General features: G+C 46.1%; 1 protein-coding gene across 2 annotated transcripts in view; it reads right to left on the reverse strand.

Moving 5' to 3' along the window:
- LOC106593717 (TSC22 domain family protein 4) overlaps window positions 1-12,323 on the reverse strand; it is a 30,437-nt gene extending 18,114 nt beyond the window's left edge. Inside the window, exon 1 of one of the 2 annotated variants that reach the window (XM_045700633.1) lies at window positions 11,782-12,323. The gene's annotated coding sequence lies outside the window, so the exon portion shown is untranslated. Of the gene's footprint in view, window positions 1-11,612 lie in introns of both variants that reach the window. The other variant, XM_045700632.1, reaches the window with a different exon arrangement.
- Between the last annotated feature and the right edge of the window lie 1,597 nt (window positions 12,324-13,920).

Here is a 13,920-nt window from a genome sequence, read left to right on the forward strand (position 1 = left end):
GAAAAAATCATGTAAATAGCCAACAGTCTCACTTCAGTTTCAGGTAAATTAAACACATTTTTATGCCTGTGCTTCTAAAACTGTAGCTGTCACTCAGCTCTTCACATGCACTCAGCCCCCGACCAGGCATAGTGACGCAGAAATACTTTGCACATTTTAGTGTGCATTCAGTTCCTGAATTCCACAGTAGCGAGCCATAGCCTACAGACAAGGAAAACGCCACAGCACCCGGCACAGGAAACCTCCGTGCCGGCGGACCACAGACAGGCATTCTAATAGAAAATCATCCCAATGTTGGGCAAATAGGCCTAATGTCATACATTTCCATAACCGAAATAGACCAGTGAACACATTGCTGTGCTTGTACGTGAATTATTCATACTTGATCAACTTTTAAGCTAAATGAGCCGTTTCATCAGCCTCGTCTGCGTTTAACATTTTAGTGTGAAACCTCTGTTGTTTTGAACCGTCCCAGACATATTTTTATCGTCCCGGGACAACAGGACGCCCTTAATTTCGAGCGCTGCTGTGTGTGTGTGTGTGTGTGTGTGTGTGTGTGTGTGTGTGTGTGTGTGTGTGAGTGAATACAGGTTGTGCAGCCTAGTTGAGGCAGTTTACCGTCAACATTACTACATGATTCTGATTAAGAAGAAACCGGTGGTTTCCTGCTTGACTACATTACAGACACATGAGATTTCACAACAGCTGGATAGGTGTTGAACACACCAGCTAACCACCAATCTGCACAACTCTGCCAGGACCTAGGATCAAGGGAGACACTCAAGTGTTTTAGTACTACATCTCTTGACACAATGATGAAAATAATCATGGCCTCTAAACCTTCAAGCTGCATACTGGACCCTATTCCAACTAAACTACTGAAAGAGCTGCTTCCTGTGCTTGGCCCTCCTATGTTGAACATAATAAACGGCTCTCTATCCACCGGATGTGAACCAAACTCATTACAAGTGGCAGTAATAAAGCCTCTCTTGAAAAAGCCAAACCTTGACGCAGAAAATATTTTAAAAAACTAAATCGGCCTCTATCGAATCTCCCATTCCTCTCATTCCTCTCAGCCTTCCTGAAGACAAACAATGTACACGAAACGCTTCAGTCTGGTTTTAGACCCCATCATAGCACTGAGACTGCACTTGTGAAGGTGGTAAATGACCTTTTAATGACGTCAGACCGAGGCTCTGCATCTGTCCTCGTGCTCCTAGATCTTAGTGCTGCTGGTGAACATGGTGAAGCCCCAAAACTGCCCTCGCTGGAAACCTGTATGACATAAGGAAGTGGATGGCTGCAAACGTTCTACTTTTAAAAACTCGGACAAAACAGAGATGCTTGTTCTAGGTCCCAAGAAACAAAGAGATCTTCTGTTTGATCTGACAATTAATCTGGATGGTTGTACAGTCGTCTCAAATAAAACTGTGAAGGACCTCAGCGTTACTCTGGACCCTGATCTCTCTTTTGAAGAACATATCAAGACTGTTTCAAGGACAGCTTTTTTCCCCCATTTACGTAACATTGCAAAAATCTGAAATTTTCTGTCCAAAAATGATGCAGAAAAATGTATCCATGCTTTTGTTACTTCTAGGTTAGACTACTGCAATGCTCTACTTTCCGGCTACCCGGATAAAGCACTAAACAAACTTCAGTTAGTGCTAAATACGGCTGCTAGAATCCTGACTAGAACCAAAAAAATGTGATCATATTACTCATAGTGCTAGCCTCCCTACACTGGCTTCCTGTTAAGGCAAGGACTGAATTCAAGGTTTACCTGCTAACCTACAAAGCATTACATGGGCTTGCTCCTACCTATCTTTCCGATTTGGTCCTGCCGTACATACCTACACGTAAGCTAGGGTCACAAGACGCAGGCCTCCTAATTGTCCCTAGAATTTCTAAGCAAACAGCTGGAGGCAGGGCTTTCTCCTATAGAGCTCCATTTTTATGGAATGGTCTGCCTACCAATGTGAGAGACGCAGACTCAGTCTCAACCTTTAAGTCTTTACTGAAGACTTATCTCTTCAGTAGGTCCTATGATTGAGTGTAGTCTGGCCCAGGAGTGTGAAGGTGAACGGAAAGGCTCTGGAGCAACGAACCGCCCTTGCTGTCTCTGCCTGGCCGGTTCCCCTCTCTCCACTGGGATTCTCTGCCTCTAACCCTATTACAGGGGCTGAGTCACTGGCTTACTGGTGTTCTTCCATGCCGTTCCTAGGAGGGGTGCGTCACTTGAGTGGGTTGAGTCACTGATGTGGTCTTCCTGTCTGGGTTGGCGCCCCCCTTGGGTTGTGCCGTGGCGGAGATCTTTGTGGGCTATACTCGGCCTTGTCTCAGGATAATAAGTTGGTGGTTGAAGACATCCCTCTAGTGGGGTGGCGGAGATCTTTGTGGGCTATACTCGGCATTGTCTCAGGATAATAAGTTGGTGGTTGAAGATATCCCTCTAGTGGTGTGGGGGCTGTGCTTTGGCAAAGTGGGTGGGTTATATCCTGCCTGTTTGGCCCTGTCCGGGGTATCATCGGATGGGGCCACAGTGTCTCCCTGACCTCTCCTGTCTCAGCCTCCAGTATTTATGCTGCAGTAGTTTATGTGTCAGGGGGCTAGGGTCAGTCTGTTATATCTGGAGTATTTCTCCTGTCTTATCCAGTGTCCTGTGTGAATTTAAGTATGCTCTCTCTAATTCTCTCTCTCTCGGAGGAGGACCTGAGCCCTAGGACCATGCCTCAGGACTACCTGGCATGATGACTCCTTGCTGTCCCCAGTCCACCTGGCCGTGCTGCTGCTCCAGTTTCAACTGTTCTGCCTGCGGCTATGGAACCCTGAACTGTTCATTGTGATTACTATTATTTGACCATGCTGGTCATTTATGAACATTTGAACATCTTGGCCATGTTCTGTTATAATCTCCACCCGGCACAGCCAGAAGAGGACTGGTCACCCCTCATAGCCTGGTTCCTCTCTAGGTTTCTTCCTAGGTTTTGGCCTTTCTAGGGAGTTTTTCCTAGGGAGTTTTTCCTAGCCACCGTGCTTCTACACCTGCATTGCTTGCTGTTTGGGGTTTTAGGCTGGGTTTCTGTACAGCACTTTGAGATATCAGCTGATGTAAGAAAGGGCTTTATAAATACATTTGATGCCAGCTGACCACATCACATGGTGTTGAACACGCCAGCTAACCACATCACATGGTGTTGAACACGCCAGCTAACCACATCACACGGTGTTGAACACGCCAGCTAACCACATCACACGGTGTTGAACACGCCAGCTAACCACATCACACGGTGTTGAACACGCCAGCTAACCACATCACACGGTGTTGAACACGCCAGCTAACCACATCACATGGTGTTGAACACGCCAGCTAACCACATCACACGGTGTTGAACACGCCAGCTAACCACATCACATGGTGTAACAATCTGATGCCAGACTGAGCAGTAAATTCCATTGGTTGATGCAATGGAACACCTGTACAGTCAGGCAGGAACATCACTACACTAACTAACTAACACCTGACCATCTAGTCAGACAGGAACATCACTAACTAACTAACACCTGACCATCTAGTCAGGCAGGAACATCACTACACTAACTAACACCTGACCATCTAGTCAGGCAGGAACATCACTACACTAACTAACACCTGACCATCTAGTCAGGCAGGAACATCACTACACTAACTAACACCTGACCATCTCGTCAGGCAGGAACATCACTACACTAACTAACACCTGACCATCTAGTCAGGCAGGAACATCACTACACTAACTAACACCTGACCATCTAGTCAGGCAGGAACATCACTACACTAACTAACACCTGACCATCTAGTCAGGCAGGAACATCACTACACTAACTAACACCTGACCATCTAGTCAGGCAGGAACATCACTACACTAACTAACACCTGACCATCTAGTCAGGCAGGAACATCACTACACTAACTAACTAACACCTGACCATCTAGTCAGGCAGGAACATCACTACACTAACTAACACCTGACCATCTAGTCAGGCAGGAACATCACTACACTAACTAACACCTGACCATCTAGTCAGGCAGGAACATCACTACACTAACTAACACCTGACCATCTAGTCAGGCAGGAACATCACTACACTAACTAACACCTGACCATCTAGTCAGGCAGGAACATCACTACACTAACTAACACCTGACCATCTAGTCAGGCAGGAACATCACTACACTAACTAACACCTGACCATCTAGTCAGGCAGGAACATCACTACACTAACTAACACCTGACCATCTAGTCAGGCAGGAACATCACTACACTAACTAACACCTGACCATCTAGTCAGGCAGGAACATCACTACACTAACTAACACCTGACCATCTAGTCAGGCAGGAACATCACTACACTAACTAACTAACACCTGGCCATCTAGTCAGGCAGGAACATCACTACACTAACTAACACCTGACCATCTAGTCAGGCAGGAACATCACTACACTAACTAACACCTGACCATCTAGTCAGGCAGGAACATCACTACACTAACTAACACCTGACCATCTAGTCAGGCAGGAACATCACTACAACTAACTAACACCTGACCATCTAGTCAGGCAGGAACATCACTAACTAACTAACACCTGACCATCTAGTCAGGCAGGAACATCACTACACTAACTAACACCTGACCATCTAGTCAGGCAGGAACATCACTACACTAACTAACACCTGACCATCTAGTCAGGCAGGAACATCACTACACTAACTAACACCTGACCATCTAGTCAGGCAGGAACATCACTACACACTAACTAACACCTGACCATCTAGTCAGGCAGGAACATCACTACACTAACTAACACCTGACCATCTAGTCAGGCAGGAACATCACTAACTAACTAACACCTGACCATCTAGTCAGGCAGGAACATCACTACACTAACTAACACCTGACCATCTAGTCAGACAGGAACATCACTACACTAACTAACACCTGACCATCTAGTCAGGCAGGAACATCACTACACTAACTAACTAACTAACACCTGACCATCTAGTCAGGCAGGAACATCACTACACTAACTAACACCTGACCATCTAGTCAGGCAGGAACATCACTACACTAACTAACACCTGACCATCTAGTCAGGCAGGAACATCACTACACTAACTAACACCTGACCATCTAGTCAGGCAGGAACATCACTACACTAACTAACTAACTAACACCTGACCATCTAGTCAGACAGGAACATCACTACACTAACTAACACCTGACCATCTAGTCAGGCAGGAACATCACTACACTAACTAACACCTGACCATCTAGTCAGGCAGGAACATCACTACACTAACTAACACCTGACCATCTAGTCAGGCAGGAACATCACTACACTAACTAACACCTGACCATCTAGTCAGGCAGGAACATCACTACACTAACTAACACCTGACCATCTAGTCAGGCAGGAACATCACTACACTAACTAACACCTGACCATCTAGTCAGGCAGGAACATCACTACACTAACTAACACCTGACCATCTAGTCAGGCAGGAACATCACTACACTAACTAACACCTGACCATCTAGTCAGGCAGGAACATCACTACACTAACTAACACCTGACCATCTAGTCAGGCAGGAACATCACTACACTAACTAACTAACTAACACCTGACCATCTAGTCAGGCAGGAACATCACTAACTAACTAACACCTGACCATCTAGTCAGGCAGGAACATCACTACACTAACTAACTAACACCTGACCATCTAGTCAGACAGGAACATCACTACACTAACTAACTAACACCTGACCATCTAGTCAGGCAGGAACATCACTACACTAACTAACACCTGGCCATCTAGTCAGACAGGAACATCACTACACTAACTAACACCTGACCATCTAGTCAGGCAGGAACATCACTACACTAACTAACACCTGACCATCTAGTCAGGCAGGAACATCACTACACTAACTAACACCTGACCATCTAGTCAGGCAGGAACATCACTACACTAACTAACACCTGACCATCTAGTCAGGCAGGAACATCACTACACTAACTAACACCTGACCATCTCGTCAGGCAGGAACATCACTACACTAACTAACACCTGACCATCTAGTCAGGCAGGAACATCACTACACTAACTAACACCTGACCATCTAGTCAGGCAGGAACATCACTACACTAACTAACACCTGACCATCTAGTCAGGCAGGAACATCACTAACTAACTAACACCTGACCATCTAGTCAGGCAGGAACATCACTACACTAACTAACACCTGACCATCTAGTCAGGCAGGAACATCACTACACTAACTAACACCTGACCATCTAGTCAGGCAGGAACATCACTACACTAACTAACACCTGACCATCTAGTCAGGCAGGAACATCACTAACTAACTAACACCTGACCATCTAGTCAGGCAGGAACATCACTACACTAACTAACACCTGACCATCTAGTCAGGCAGGAACATCACTACACTAACTAACACCTGACCATCTAGTCAGGCAGGAACACTCTGTGTTAAGAGTTAGTATAGGCAATGTGTTAACTCTACAGTCTGGATTCTAACTAGAACAGTTGTTAACTACTCTATGTTCTAGTTAGAATACAGACTGTAGAGTTAACTGTTCTAGTTAGAACCCATGGCACTCTGCGGACCCGTTCTGTGGCCTACCACGTCATGGCTGAGCCGTTGTTGCTCCTAGACATTCCCACTTCACAATAACAGCCCTTACAGTTGACCGGGGAGCAGATCTAGCAGGGCAGAAATTTGACACGCTGACTTGTTGGAAAGGTGGCATTCCATGACGGTGCCACTTTGAACCGCAGGACCTGCCTTGTTGATAGTGTTGTTAAGAACGTAGAAACTAGGGCCTGTAGGACCTGCCTTGTTGATAGTGTTGTTAAGAAGGTAGAAACTAGGGCCTGTAGGCCCTGCCTTGTTGATAGTGCTGTTAAGAAGGTAGAAACTAGGGCCTGTAGGACCTGCCTTGTTGATAGTGTTGTTAAGAAGGTAGAAACTAGGGCCTGTAGGACCTGCCTTGTTGATAGTGTTGTTAAGAAGGTAGAAACTAGGGCCTGTAGGACCTGCCTTGTTGATAGTGTTGTTAAGAAGGTAGAAACTAGGGCCTGTAGGACCTGCCTTGGTGATAGTGTTGTTAAGAAGGTAGAAACTAGGGCCTGTAGGACCTGCCTTGTTGATAGTGTTGTTAAGAAGGTAGAAACTAGGGCCTGTAGGACCTGCCTTGTTGATAGTGTTGTTAAGAAGGTAGAAACTAGGGCCTGTAGGACCTGCCTTGTTGATAGTGTTGTTAAGGTAGAAACTAGGGCCTGTAGGACCTGCCTTGTTGATAGTGCTGTTAAGAAGGTAGAAACTAGGGCCTGTAGGACCTGCCTTGTTGATAGTGCTGTTCAGAAGGTAGAAACTAGGGCCTGTAGGACCTGCCTTGTTGATAGTGCTGTTAAGAAGGTAGAAACTAGGGCCTGTAGGACCTGCCTTGTTGATAGTGCTGTTAAGAAGGTAGAAACTAGGGCCTGTAGGACCTGCCTTGTTGATAGTGTTGTTAAGAAGGTAGAAACTAGGGCCTGTAGGACCTGCCTTGTTGATAGTGTTGTTAAGAAGGTAGAAACCAGGGCCTGTATGACCTGCCTTGTTGATAGTGCTGTTAAGAAGGTAGAAACTAGGGCCTGTAGGACCTGCCTTGTTGATAGTGCTGTTAAGAAGGTAGAAACTAGGGCCTGTAGGACCTGCCTTGTTGATAGTGTTGTTCAGAAGGTAGAAACTAGGGCCTGTAGGACCTGCCTCGTTGATAGTGTTGTAGAGAAGGTAGAAACTAGGGCCTGTAGGACCTGCCTTGTTGATAGTGTTGTTAAGAAGGTAGAAACTAGGGCCTGTAGGACCTGCCTTGACGATAGTGCTGTTAAGAATGTAGAAACTAGGGCCTGTAGGACCTGCCTTGTTGAGTGATGTTAAGAAGGCATCGCAGCGCTTTATTATGGACAGACTTCACCATCTTGGCGACAGGGTAGCCTAGCGGTTAGAGCGTTGGGCCAGTAACCGAAAGGTTGCTAGATTGAATCCCCGAACTGACAAGGTAAAAATCTGCCGTTCTGCCCCTGAACAAGGCAGTTAACCCACTGTTCCTAGGCCGTCATTGTAAATAAGAATTTGTTCTTAACTGACTTGCCTAGTTAAATAAAGGTTAAATAAAAAACACAAATAAATCTTAGCCACTGTTGCATCAATATGTTTAGACCGTGACAGTTTACAATCCAGGGTTACTCCAAGCTGTTTAGTCATCTCAACTTGCTCAATTTTCACATTTATTACAAGATTTAGTTGAGGTTTAGGGTTTAGTGAATGTTTTGTCCCAAATACAAATGCTTTTAGTTTTAGAAATATTTAGGGCAAACGTATTCCTTGCCCCCCACTCTGAAACTAACTGCAACTCTTTAAGTGTTGCAGTCATTTCAGTCGCTGTAGTAGCTGACGTGTATAGTGTTGTTATCCGCATACATAGACACTCTGGCTTTACTCAAAATCAGTGGCATGTCGTTAGTAAAAATGGGCGGAAAAGCGAGGGGCCTAAACAGCTGCCCTGGAGAATTCCTGATTCTACCTGGATTATGTTGGAGAGGCTTCCATTAAAGAACACCCTCTGTGTTCAGGGGGTGTTAAGCCATTATAGCAGGGGGTGTTAAGCCATTATAGCAGGGGGTATAAAGCCATTATAGCAGGGGGTGTAAAGCCATTATAGCAGGGGTGTAAAGCCATTATAGCAGGGGGTGTAAAGCCATTATAGCAGGGGTGTAAAGCCATTATAGCAGGGGGTGTAAAGCCATTATAGCAGGGGGAGTAAAGCCATTATAGCAGGGGGAGTAAAGCCATTATAGCAGGGGGAGTAAAGCCATTATAGCAGGGGGTGTAAAGCCATTATAGCAGGGGGTGTAAAGCCATTATAGCAGGGGGTGTAAAGCCATTATAGCAGGGGGTGTAAAGCCATTATAGCAGGGGGTGTAAAGCCATTATAGCAGGGGGGAGTAAAGCCATTATAGCAGGGGGTGTAAAGCCATTATAGCAGGGGGTGTAAAGCCATTATAGCAGGGGGTGTAAAGCCATTATAGCAGGGGGTGTTAAGCCATTATAGCAGGGGGTGTTAAGCCATTATAGCAGGGGGTGTTAAGCCATTATAGCAGGGGGTGTTAAGCCATTATAGCAGGGGGTGTTAAGCCATTATAGCAGGGGGTGTAAAGCCATTATAGCAGGGGGTGTAAAGCCATTATAGCAGGGGGTGTAAAGCCATTATAGCAGGGGGGGTGTAAAGCCATTATAGCAGGGGGTGTAAAGCCATTATAGCAGGGGGTGTAAAGCCATTATAGCAGGGGGTGTAAAGCCATTATAGCAGGGGGTGTAAAGCCATTATAGCAGGGGGTGTAAAGCCATTATAGCAGGGGGTGTAAAGCCATTATAGCAGGGGGTGTAAAGCCATTATAGCAGGGGGTGTAAAGCCATTATAGCAGGGGGTGTTAAGCCATTATAGCAGGGGGTATAAAGCCATTATAGCAGGGGGTGTTAAGCCATTATAGCAGGGGGGTGTAAAGCCATTATAGCAGGGGGGTGTTAAGCCATTATAGCAGGGGGTGTAAAGCCATAACACATCCGTTTTTCCAGCAGCAGACTATGATCGATAATGTCAAAAGCTGCACTGAAGTCTAACAGACAGCCCCCACAATCACTTTATCATCAATTTCGCTCAGCCAATCATCAATCATTTGTGTAAGTGCTGTGCTTGTTGAGTGTCCTTCCCTATAAGCGTGCTGAAAGTCTGTTGTCAATTTATTTACTGAAAAAGTAATTCAAGTAGTCTGCAATATCAGTGGGCTGTGTGATGAATAAGCCATCTGATTCAATGAACAATGGAGTCGAGTTGGCTTTTATCCCAGAATTTAATTTAAGGTAGTCCAAAGCTTTTTATTATCTTTCTTTATATAAATGTATCTTTGTTTCATAGTATATTTTATTAAGTCACATGATTTCTTAATTTGTAGTACATTTGCCAATCAGTTGGGCTGCCAGACTATTTTGAACTTTACAAATCAAAAGTGTATTTTTAGCAGTTAGGCTTCATCAATATCTTGAAATATAAATTAATTAAGTACACATGGTGATATTTAGAGGAGCAATAGGTTTCACCAAATATAGATACTACAGTAGTACTTTACAACACCGGTCTTCATAGAGGACCATGATATACAGTAGGGTTAGCAGTAGTCTCCATAGATGGGATACATAGACAGTACAGTATCTACTACAGCCCTTCAGAGGGCAAGGGTCTTCATAGAGGACGGATATGAGTCGACCAGCGTAGTACTAACCTACTGCGAACCCTAAAGGGGTAGGGTTCGACACTTACATTTACGTCATTTAGCAGACGCTCTTATCCTGCTCTCCCTCTCCGCGGCTACACTACTTACCGGTTCAACAATCACTCAGCTATGTGCTTGAAATTAATTCCGCTCAGTGACGTCATCAGTCATAACCCACAATGGACCCTCTACGCAGCACAAGGCGTGACACATCAACACGCATCCGAGCCATTTGAGAAGGGAGCAACTGCAGCCCACAAGTTGAGCATTCAGAATCTGTAGGAACCCCTCTTTAGACTTGTATTGGTACATGTTTTAACTAGGACTACAGTACATAGGCGGGAGGCACGGCGCTCCAGTACAGTCGATGGCGGTAATGCAACCACCGATAAACCCCACAGAAGAAGTAGTGGGGGTGACAACGGTAGCTGGCTAACGTTAGCACACACCGGTAGAGTGTCCTTCGCACCCGCCTGTCGTGCACCGTTTTCCCGCAATTCAGTTAAAGACAGCGACGACAGGTGTTCGGCAGGCAGGAGCGAAGGACACCGTGTTAGCTTAGCCAACTAGTCATAAGGAGGACTCCGGTACACAGCAGGTGTGAGCCGACACCATGTGCTAGCTAACTAGCAAGCTAGCTAACTAGCCCCCGCCTCCTGCCTACCGGAGTAGCTAGCGGTGGGCAACACCGGTAGACAGTGTCCTCCGCCCCAGCCTGTCAGGCACAGCGGTGTTGCTAACTAGCTAGCACACTGTGTTTTCCCAGCTTCCCGCCTTCTGTACTAGCGGGAGACAGGGGCAACTGGAAGACAGTGTCCTTCGCCCTCGCTTGTCGGGCACGGCGGTGTCGCCCTCGCTTGTCGGGCACGGCGGTGTTGCCCTCGCTTGTCGGGCACGGTTTTCCTGCAGTTCGATGGTGAGGGCAGGTGTTCAGCATGGCGGGAGCGAAGGATACTGTCTACCAGTGAAAAAAAACGCAGAATACTTTTATTTCCCTTTTGACCCACATTCAAAAGTGTCATACTATTGGGTGGGGGTTCATGCAGGAACCAATGCAATACTCCTTCCTGCACATAGAGGAAGTCCACATTGGGGGCTGCAGTTGCACACCATTGTGCCATTTCATCGTGTCCCTCAATTAAAATCTCACTCTCCTCTCTCTTGCACAACTTTATTTAAAAGTATTTTTTTCCTTCTTGGTGAAATTTGTTTCAGGCAAAAGATGACGTACCTTGTCCCGGATCTGGGTTCTGTAGCGGAAGTAGCAGCAGTATGCAGAGTTCCTGGGGTTCAGCCGTGTCTTCTATATGAGATAGCTACATCACTGCTGGACTAACACACTGCATAACCTTAACCAGTTTGATGGAGGTATAAATAAATCTAAACTTTATTATAAAGACCTTTCATAAAAGTTGTAGAAAAAGTTGGAAAAGTACTTCTGACCCCATCGCCGCTCCCGTTTCCAGTCTCACCCCACGGTAAAAATATCCCGTTGGACCAGAGAGATGAGCAGGGACCGTACCGGGCAGAGGGCTTGGCCGGGCAGGGGTGAGGAGAGTCGGTTACAGTCCCGTTCCTTGTTCCGTCCTGTGCTAGCAGCTCTTCCATGGAGCCCCGGTCGGGACCGGCATCAGCAGTGTGGTCCCGGAGAGGGAGAGCAGGCTGGAGTTATCACACACACCAGCCCGTGTTTAGCTTGCCTGGTACTTATCACAACACAAGTTAGCTAACTAGCTACAGTAGCTAAACATTCTAGCTAGCTAGTTAACTACTGTAACTAACTACTTCTGCTTTCCGCAGCGGCGCCGTCTGTCTGTCTTCAGTCACTCCTTCCCCGTCTCTCTTTCTCTGCTGGAAAAAAGACGGGTCTGGTCTCAGTATCTAGCTACATGTTTTTCTATTTAGCAAACTGTTGACAACTTTTCTAAACCCGGAAGTTACGCCCCTGTGGAGCCTCGTGTTTATGGTGCCCTGGTGACCCCTGCTGGCCAGGTCAGATTACTACAGCCTTCCAGGTGTTAGCTGCAAGGGGTCCGGTGTGCCGAACATCTCCCCCTGACAGAATTCCCCCCCACAAATACTTTCTGTGACACACATCAGAGTCAAATACTTTCTATAGAACAAACTTAGTCAGGATAGGCAACCGAAATGAATAAATAATGTATGTGTGTTATATTAAACATAGAGGAAGGAGTAAAATGTTGGCAAGCAATGAACATTTCAGAACAACTATGGCTGAATTATTATCCTTACACTTTCAAAAAATACTAGTCGAATAAGACATGGGAGAGATGACGAATTTTGGCAAAGAGATTTATTTATAGACTAATACAAAATCGGTGAAGGATTTAGGTGCAGGCGACATGGGCATCTTGCCGCCAGGGGCGGGCGCGGACCGGCGGGGGGGAGGTCCGCCTGGGGCGGGTGCGGGCCGGCGGGGGGAGGCCCGCCAGGGCAAGGGGGCACCGGGTGCGGGCGGCGGGCGCCAGGGCAAGGGGGCACCGGGTGCGGGGGGGTTGGCCAGGGCAAGGGGGCACGGGTGCGGGCCGGCGAGCGCTGAAGGGGAGGTTCGCCCAGAACGCCATACAAGCTAGAACCGCGACATACACATGAAACAAATAGCCAAACCGAAAACTGCAGACAAAAATGCTTTCTGTTACTAAGATGAGTGAAATGTTGGCTAAACTGACAACGGAATGAAGAGCAGAAATCTCAACTAGCAAGCAAGTGGCAGCAATGAATGTTAGTTTATTCCATGTGTAACTCTGTGTTGTTGTTTGTGTCACACTGCTTTGCTTTATCTTGGCCAGGTCGCAGTTGTAAATGAGAACTTGTTCTCAACTAGTCTACCTGGTTAAATAAAGGACTTGTTCTCAACTAGCCTACCTGGTTAAATAAAGGACTTGTTCTCAACTAGCCTACCTGGTTAAATAAAGGACTTGTTCTCAACTGGCCTACCTGGTTAAATAAAGGACTTGTTCTCAACTAGCCTACCTGGTTAAATAAAGGACTTGTTCTCAACTAGCCTACCTGGTTAAATAAAGGACTTGTTCTCAACTAGCCTACCTGGTGAGAGAATTATGGCAGGGGGGAGATTTTCGGCACAACACCTGTCTAGAAGCACGGTTTCGACGGCTCCTACATTTTTGCTTCAGCGCTGCAGTTTAACTGATGCCCAGAAAGACCATTTACAAACATGGCCACTTAGAGAAGTCAGATTTGAATATTCCTAATAAGACACTTTAGTCATCACTTTTGTGCACAAAACACCCATTGAATCATTCAAATAATTGTAGCTGAGAATGAAGATATACATTTGTTTAATTCATACAATGTCTGCCGTGTTTTTTGATGACACATTTCAGCCTACACATTTCAGCCTACACATTTTAGCCTACACATTTCAGACTACACATTTTAGCCTACACATTTCAGCCTACACATTTCAGCCTACACATTTCAGCCCACACCAACTATGTGATAAATGGTAGCCAATTTAAATCCGACCACCTCATTGACACAACTCTGAAATAAAGGAC

Source organism: Salmo salar, chromosome ssa18 (genome assembly GCF_905237065.1).
Source record: "Salmo salar chromosome ssa18, Ssal_v3.1, whole genome shotgun sequence".
In the NCBI taxonomy this organism is placed as follows: Eukaryota; Metazoa; Chordata; class Actinopteri; order Salmoniformes; family Salmonidae; genus Salmo; species Salmo salar.